At 43.5% G+C, this 8,639-nt stretch overlaps 1 protein-coding gene across 1 annotated transcript in view; it reads right to left on the minus strand.

Moving 5' to 3' along the window:
• Positions 1–333, minus strand: part of LOC137563686 (hepatocyte growth factor receptor-like) — a 179,622-nt gene extending 179,289 nt beyond the window's left edge. The window contains exon 1 of the mRNA XM_068276436.1: positions 115–333. The gene's annotated coding sequence lies outside the window, so the exon portion shown is untranslated. The remainder of the gene's footprint in view (positions 1–114) is intronic.
• Positions 334–8,639: the final 8,306 nt, after the last annotated feature.

The following is an 8,639-nucleotide window of genomic DNA, read 5'->3' on the forward strand; positions in this document are numbered from 1 at the left end:
AAGCAATAAACACCCTCACTAGTAACTGCTGCGAAAGAGCTAGACACAAGAAGTTGGTAAAGCGCAGCACATGTTCAGTGGAGAGTGTCAGACAGTATTGCCCATGCCGCTCACCTTCTGCCAGTCTGTAGAGAAACTTGCTGAAAGCAGCACCGATCAGAGCGAGGATCCCCGAGTAGCCATCCACTCTGGTGCAAGGTGTCTTGCTGTGATAATAAGTCCTCCCGGTTAGTCAGAGCAAAGGTGAGAGAGCCGCTGTGCTGGGCTGCTATTCTCCTTCCCACATGAGCTCCCGTTCCCTGAGTCAGTCAGTCAGTGTGCTCAGGAATCTGTAGTGTGGGATCCAGGCACTGAATCAGACACAGGAGGGAGGAGGGAGGGAGAGAGCTGCACATGTCCAATCTCCAAACTACTATCAACTCCTCCTCGCTGCTGAGGGGCTGATAGCACAGGGAATAGCCAGGGATATGTACAGCCACACCACTCACTGAAAGTTGTTTTGGGACAACACATGATGTACATTATTTTATATATTTGTTTTTATTACTTCAGAAATGTTGTCAACCGCTTGTTTGGCATAAAATATTATGTATCTCCATATTTTACATTATTGTTCTGTACTACTACTATCACCACAGCTTCTGATCCAAGTTTCTATCACCACAGCTTCTGATCAAGTTTGTCTCCTTATTTTTGTTTCAGATTTTTTTTTTCCTTTGATAACTCTTTTGGCCACAGACCTCTGTATTATCTTATTTATGGTTCACAATTATTTTTCCTCTTTGCTTAATCACTAGATTTGCTCCTTTGGATCTTTACCAAAATAGAGAGGGAAAAAAAGCAACTATCTGGGGCAAACCCAGGATTTTCAAGGTGGGTATTCCTGAAAGGTCTCCCTCAGCGCGCACAACACAGTATAATAATATGATAGGACATCATGCTGGGTACACATAATGCAATTTCTCATCTGATTGACAGGATCTGACAATTATTTCCTAAATGTTCGATCTGCTCCCGATCGACGATATCAAGTGGATCGATCAGGAGCAGTTTGGATACAGATAATAATGAGGACAGCTGACATTGCTAATGAAGGGGAAAGTGAAGCATTCACACAGCAGGGCACAGGGCTGTGCTCATACCTGACTCTAAGTTCCCCAGAGCTGCTCCAAGCTCTATACACATGCTTCTGCTTCATTGAAAGTCAAGTGTAGCAGGGAAAGAAAGGGGCAGTGTTGTGAGCTGCAGGATGCCTGCAGATACCTGCAGATATTCTGTTGCCTGTCCCCAGACACTGCACTAGCCCTGGTCTGAGGGGGGATTCTGGGCAGCTGTAATCCCCCCTTGCGTTTGCCTATGACTATCTATAACAGGGGTCAGGGCTGTTTCTTGGGCAGGGCGACCGCCCTGGGCGCAGTCTGGCAAAAAGAAGAAGGGGGGCGCAGACAAAAGGACATAACCCCTAGGGAGCTGGTGATGTGCAATGCTGCCAAAAGGAAGAAGATGATTACCAGGGCGATCACCTTCTTTGACTCCTCCTGGGCTTCCTGCATCAGACATCAAGTCATCATTACATTACCACCGTGTGATGACACCTGATGTCCTGTATCGGTACTACAGGCTGTCAGTGCCCAGCGCCCATGGAGGAGGCGGCTTTCCGGACTCACTTCGCCTGTGTTTTCCTGGTCTCTGCTTCCTCCTGGATGAGCGGCCGGTCACTAGTAAGTAGGCAGATCCACTTGTGACTTGTGGCTGTGTGACTGTCCCTAAAGAGTAAGGGTTCGCTAGTCCACGGGGGTGGGGGCGCAATTTTTACAGACTCGCTCTGGGTGCAATTTAGCATAGAAACTGCCCTGACAGGGGTGACCATTGAGTAGATCACAATCTACCGGTAGATCGCAAAGTACTTTATGGTAGATCTCAGCCACACTACATTTTCCATTTTGTATATACAATTGTGCTCCTAAACTTGTACATAGGTAGATCATTTTGACTTGCTAATTTTTAAAGTAGCTCACAAGCCAAATAGGTGTGGGCATCTCTGATCTATAAAAGAGAAAATAAAAAAGTCTGCGCTTAGGAAAAAAAACAGAGTTATAATGATTTACGTGGAGCGCACTGATAAATAGCAGTCTGTAACTAGCCTGAAAATCAATTATGCAAAAAGTTCAGAAGCGCTCACGGCTCAAAGACCTCACAAAGTTCAGTTTATCAGAGAGTCACCATCCAGAGGTTTAGAACATCCGATTGGACCTCCCAGGGCTGTAACCGATTCCTTGATAGCTTGGCCAACACGTCATATAGATGTAAAGAGAAAAGGGCACATAGCGTAATCCAACACTTACAACTTGCCCATCACCAATCAAAGTGACCTCAAGGTCCACCTCGTGCAGGATCACACTCCCCCCAATGCTCCCGCACTCACCCAGTCAGCCTCCTATTAATCCGGAGGTCTGGATATAAGGCATAAGCAGGGGATGTGGCAAGGCTCACTTCCAATCACGTAGCAATCTAAGACTGCTTTAACTGGTGAAGCCTATACGTCCTGTGCAAGATGCTGCTTGATTATTGCATGCAAATCCATAACACATGTATTGTGCTATCCACGTAATGATTCCTGTGAATTTTATAAAGGAAAAGCAGAAAATCCTATTCTAGGCAGTGGCCATCTTGCCAAGCTAATGCTGACATCATATCCTCCCTGACTCTTGATGGGCAAGTTGTAAGTGTTGGATTACGCTATGTGCCCTTTTCTCTTTACATCTATATGACGTGTTGGCCAAGCTATCAAGGAATCGGTTACAGCCCTGGGAGATCTCTGATCTATACCACACAGATACAGATACATAAATATATGTATTGTTATTATTTAATAGCAAATACAGTAAACCCCAAAAGCATTTCTAAATCATTTACAACATAGTTGCTAGATAGGAAGTATGCAGACCATTAACGGTACAATATTTTCCACAGATTATTATTATTATTATTATTTTTTATTTATTTAGCGCCAACATATTCCACAGCGCTTTACAAAGCACAATAAGACGACAAGCGGAACATAGATACAACTAACAAATGTACAGCAGAGTTCCAAGCAGCACAAATATTGTTACAAGAACAGTAAACATTAGGAGGATGACCCTGCCCTTACGAGCTTACAATCTAATGATGCGTTCATTCATTAACATTTTGTAAGAAATTGGAAGGTAGGTATCGATTATTGCCATAAGCAGGTCGGTTGGAGCACTTTCTCTTTTCAGATATGTAGGATTCAAAATTCTGATCGACAAAATTCTGTATGCAAATTGACCATAGAATCGGTTCATGGTTATTTTCTCCACATACTGCATGTTTATCTGTACAATTCAGTCATATAAATCTGATCAGATAATTGCATCAGTGAAAAATAATGATTAACATACTGAAAGTCCAGTATGTAAAAGTAAGCAAGAGACTGATTACACTACAGCTTTGTCCTAGCATGGTTTTGCTAAATATCCAAGAGAAGCCTGAAGAAGCAGAGATCACATATCTCTAGAGGGAGAGCTTCACATATGAGCTCAAAGTACATTTTGTACTTCTTTATATGTTACTTTTGTTGTGGTTTGCTGAAAAAAAGTTCCGGAAAAAGCTACACAGTAGCATAAACTCATATGCCACACGTTTTACTTAATATGTGCGTAAAATGATAGAATGGACTTTGTAGTAGCAATTATTATTATTATTGATCAGTAAATCACCAACATATTCCATGGGGCTGAGCAATGGACACTAACCACCAAAAAACATGAAAAAAGATATTTGGTTGCAGAATTATACTTTAAAACTTAAGGTGGCCACACACGATACAATAAAATGATCCGATTTTACGGCAATTCGATAAAAACGATCGGATCTCCCGAAAAGATCGAAAGGTTTTTTTTCATTCAACTGAAAAATCCAATCGGATTTCCCATTTTTTTCGATTTAAATCGATCCGGAATGCCAGATATTTCTCTTCAATCTCTACTAAAGATTGTATGGTGTGTGTTGGATTGTTAATTTATTAATATACACACCCTAGCAATTTTCTCTGATTTTCCAATCATTTTTATCATAATTGGGGACAAAATTGAACATACATGTGTGGTACATTGGTCATATTTTTGAAATGCTACAATCAGTCAGAAAAATTAATTGCAATTCTTAAATTGAACAGATATTTAAAAGATTGTATGGTGTGTGGCCACCTTAACATAGATTTAATTTGAATTGCTCAAATGTATCCCTAGATATATTGGAAGATACTGTCAATATGAAATTGAATGGCAACATTGTATACATTTACATTATTTGTGTATTTTTTAATATATCTTACATAGTTACATAGTTATTTTGGTTGAAAAAAGACATACGTCCATCGAGTTCAACCAGTATAAAGTACAACACCAGCCTGCTCCCTCACATATCCCTGTTGATCCAGAGGAAGGCGAAAAAACCCTTACAAGGCATGGTCCAATTAGCCCCTAAAGGGAAAAATTCCTTCCCGACTCCAGATGGCAATCAGATAAAATCCCTGGATCAACATCATTAGGCATTACCTAGTAATTGTAGCCATGGATGTCTTTCAACGCAAGGAAAGCATCTAAGCCCCCTTTAAATGCAGGTATAGAGTTTGTCATAACGACTTCCTGTGGCAATGCATTCCACATCTTAATCACTCTTACTGTAAAGAACCCTTTCCTAAATAAATGGCTAAAACATTTTTCCTCCATGCGCAGATCATGTCCTCTAGTCCTTTGAGAAGGCCTAGGGACAAAAAGCTCATCCGCCAAGGTATTATATTGCCCTCTGATGTATTTATACATGTTAATTAGATCCCCTCTAAGGCGTCTTTTCTCTAGACTAAATAAACCCAGTTTATCTAACCTTTCTCGATAAGTGAGACCTTCCATCCCACGCATCAATTTTGTTGCTCGTCTCTGCACCTGCTCTAAAACTGCAATATCTTTTTTGTAATGTGGTGCCCAGAACTGAATTCCATATTCCAGATGTGGCCTTACTAGAGAGTTAAACAGGGGCAATATTATGCTAGCATCTCGAGTTTTTATTTCCCTTTTAATGCATCCCAAAATTTTGTTAGCTTTAGCTGCAGCTGATTGGCATTGAGTACGATTATTTAACTTGTTGTCAATGAGTACTCCTAAGTCCTTCTCCAAGTTTGATGTCCCCAACTGTATCCCATTTATTTTGTATGGTGCTAGACCATTAGTACGTCCAAAATGCATGACCTTACATTTGTCAACATTGAATTTCATCTGCCATGTATGTGCCCATATAGCCATCCTATCCAGATCCTGTTACAATATGACACTATCTTCCTGAGAGTTAATGATTCTGCACAATTTTGTATCATCTGCAAAAATAGCAACATTGCTCACTACTGCATCTACTAGGTCATTAATAAATAAATTGAAGAGCACTGGACCCAGAACAGACCCCTGTGGGACCCCACTGCTAACAGTCTCCCATTTTGAGTATGATCCATTGACCACAACTCTTTGTTTTCTGTCCATTAGCCAGTTCCCTATCCATGAACACAGACTCTTCCCCAGTCCTTGCATCCTCAACTTTTGCACCAGACTTTTGTGGGGAACAGTGTCGAAGGCCTTTGCAAAGTCCAAGTATATCACATCTACAGCATTCCCAATATCCATATTAGCATTCACTACCTCATAAAAGCTGAGCATGTTAGTCAAACAGGACCTGTCTTTAGTAAACCCATGTTGATGCTGAGCTGTAAGCTCAGGTTGTACACTCAGAAGGGCATACTTCTCTCCCCTAGTGTAATATTGCTGTGTAATATGTTTATAAATATTGTGCTTCTATATACAGTTTTCAAGCACCGGTGTTTATTTGTGTATTTTCAGTATCCACTCATTGTATGTACTATAACACCATAGAAGAAGTTAGCGCTACTGTATATAAAAGATACTAAAAATAATTTTTATTACAGCAGCAAGAATATAAAAATATATATATATATATTTGTGTTATAAATCATATATTTAGTAACAACAATGTAGTGTTGTTCATTGGACAGCACTTTCACCTTGTAGCACTATGCATATTCACAAGTTTGCCTCAGGCAGCAAAAAGTCTAAAACCTGCCCTGTATTCCCCTCCTATGTATGACCTGTGTGGCATTCCATACATTATACTTTCATGTGCCACACTACCAAACCTCTATCTACAGTGTGTTGTTCTTTTATGTAACATTTTATATGGATTAGCACAGTTTTCTGCTTTTATATTAGACTTTTGCAATAGACCATTTTTATTTCATCAGTAAAGGTAGTCATACATCTAGGGATGTCTGGGCAGATTAGACAAAGAGACAAATCTCTCTCTAATTGAATCTGATTGGAGAGAGATCTGTCAGCTGCCCATACACCACAGGCGGATTCCCGATCAATTTCAGCATGAAATCATCCTTGTGCGCCGCATCCATCCGCCTCGCATTTGGACGCTGTGCCCCCCAATTAAAATGTCCCCGTGCCCAGTACAAGGTATACATTGCCTTTCCGCCGCCTCCGCTAGTCTACGCAGGCTCCGGGTTGGTTACCTAGTAACATGGCCACGTGTATGACTCCAACTGATGGAAGTGTGGGGACCCGGTTCCCAAAGCTGCGGGCAGCGGAGGACGGCCGCAAGGGAGTAATCCGTGCGGATGGGGCTGGAGGAAGCCCCAGGTATGTATAAAACTGTTTACTTATTTCAGCTCTGAGCCACTTTAAAGAAGCACCATAGTGAGATTTAGTGGAATGCAGTAAATGATTCAGGATACCCACTTTTATCATATTTGTCCAGGTTTCAGTATCAGAAACACTTCCTATATCTATATTTTTCTGCAAATTGGTATGTAACTCCGCCCTCCCAGTCAGACCCGCCATCAGGGGGGTACAACTGTGACTTCCGTCACGGGCCCGGGCCGGGCCCAGGGCCCGTAGCCTCGCCCCCCCCCCCCAGGCATTAACCTGCTGTCTCTTCCGGCCCCCCCTCCCCCAGCGGCCGCCGCTGTTAATACCTTAGCAGCGGCCGCTCTCCCCTATTCGGCGCCTGTACTTTCCAGCAGCATCTCCCGGCTGCTGTGTGTGATGATGCGGCAGGAAGCATGGCTCAGTTCCCATAGTAACGGCGATACACATCGCCGTTACAGGAAGCCGCTGCCCTGCTTCCTGCCGCATCATCACACACAGCAGCCGGGAGATGCTGCTGGAAAGTACAGGCGCCGCAGAGGGGAGAGCGGCCGCTGTTAAGGTAACAACAGCGGCGGGGGGCACCACCTACCTATACTGGGGCACTATACTAGCTATACTGGGGTGCTATACTGGCTATACTGGGGCACTGTACTGGCTATACTGGGGCACTGTACTGGCTATACTGGGGCACTATACTAGCTATACTGGGGCACAATAGTGGGGGCAACTATACTAGCTATACTGGGGCACTATACTGGCTATACTGGGGCACTGTACTGGCTATACTGGGGCACTGTACTGGCTATACTGGGGCACTATACTAGCTATACTGGGGCACAATAGTGGGGGCAACTATACTGGGGCACTATACTAACTATACTGGGGCACTATACTGGCTATACTGGGGCACTATACTGGCTATACTGGGGCACTATACTGGCTATACTGGGGCACTATACTAGCTATACTGGGGCACTATACTAGCTATACTGGGGCACTATACTAACTATACTGGGGCACTATACTAACTATACTGGGGCACTATACTGGCTATACTGGGGCACTATACTGGCTATACTGGGGCACTATACTGAGGCACTATACTGGCTATACTGGGGCACTATACTAGCTATACTGGGGCACTATACTAGCTATACTGGGCACTATACTAGCTATACTGGGACACTATACTGGGGCACTATACTGGGGCACTATACTGGCTATACTGGGGCACTGTACTGGCTATACTGGGGCGCTATACTGGGGCACTATACTGGCTATACTGGGGCACTATACTGGCTATACTGGGGCACTGTACTGGCTATACTGGGGCACTGTACTGGCTATACTGGGGCACTGTACTGGGCATGCACAGCAGTGTGTAGGGGGGCCCAGGCTTGATGTTGTGTGAGGGGCCCCAAAATTTCTGATGGCGGCCCTGCTCCCAGTGATGCTTTTCCTAGACTATTTAGCTTCATGATCGTTACCTTGCCGTGGTGAAGGGGCTTGCGTATCAGAATGAAGCAATGACCGACAGCCATATGAGTGTCTCGAGGGGGGGCACACCCAAGATAATAAGGTCAGATAATAAGGTCGTTGCTTCATTGTGGACAGACCAAATTTGATCAGCTGGACAGTCACTGTTGTTCTATCATTGAGCTACCACAGCCCGGCGACCATATGATCTTGAAAACCGCCACGGCCTGCACTCTCGCCATGGTGCGCACCAGTCCAGCATGGCCGTCACTACACAAACAGCTGTTTGCGGTGCGTTACACAGTGAGTTTGGTGTATCAGTGTGAAGCAGTACTCTAATTACACTCCCTGATTGATGTATACACATGCAAGATGTTTTAAAGCACTTTAGGCCTCCAATTTAGCATTCAATGTGATTTC

This window comes from Hyperolius riggenbachi, chromosome 3, assembly GCF_040937935.1.
Source record: "Hyperolius riggenbachi isolate aHypRig1 chromosome 3, aHypRig1.pri, whole genome shotgun sequence".
NCBI classification, from domain to species: domain Eukaryota; kingdom Metazoa; phylum Chordata; class Amphibia; order Anura; family Hyperoliidae; genus Hyperolius; species Hyperolius riggenbachi.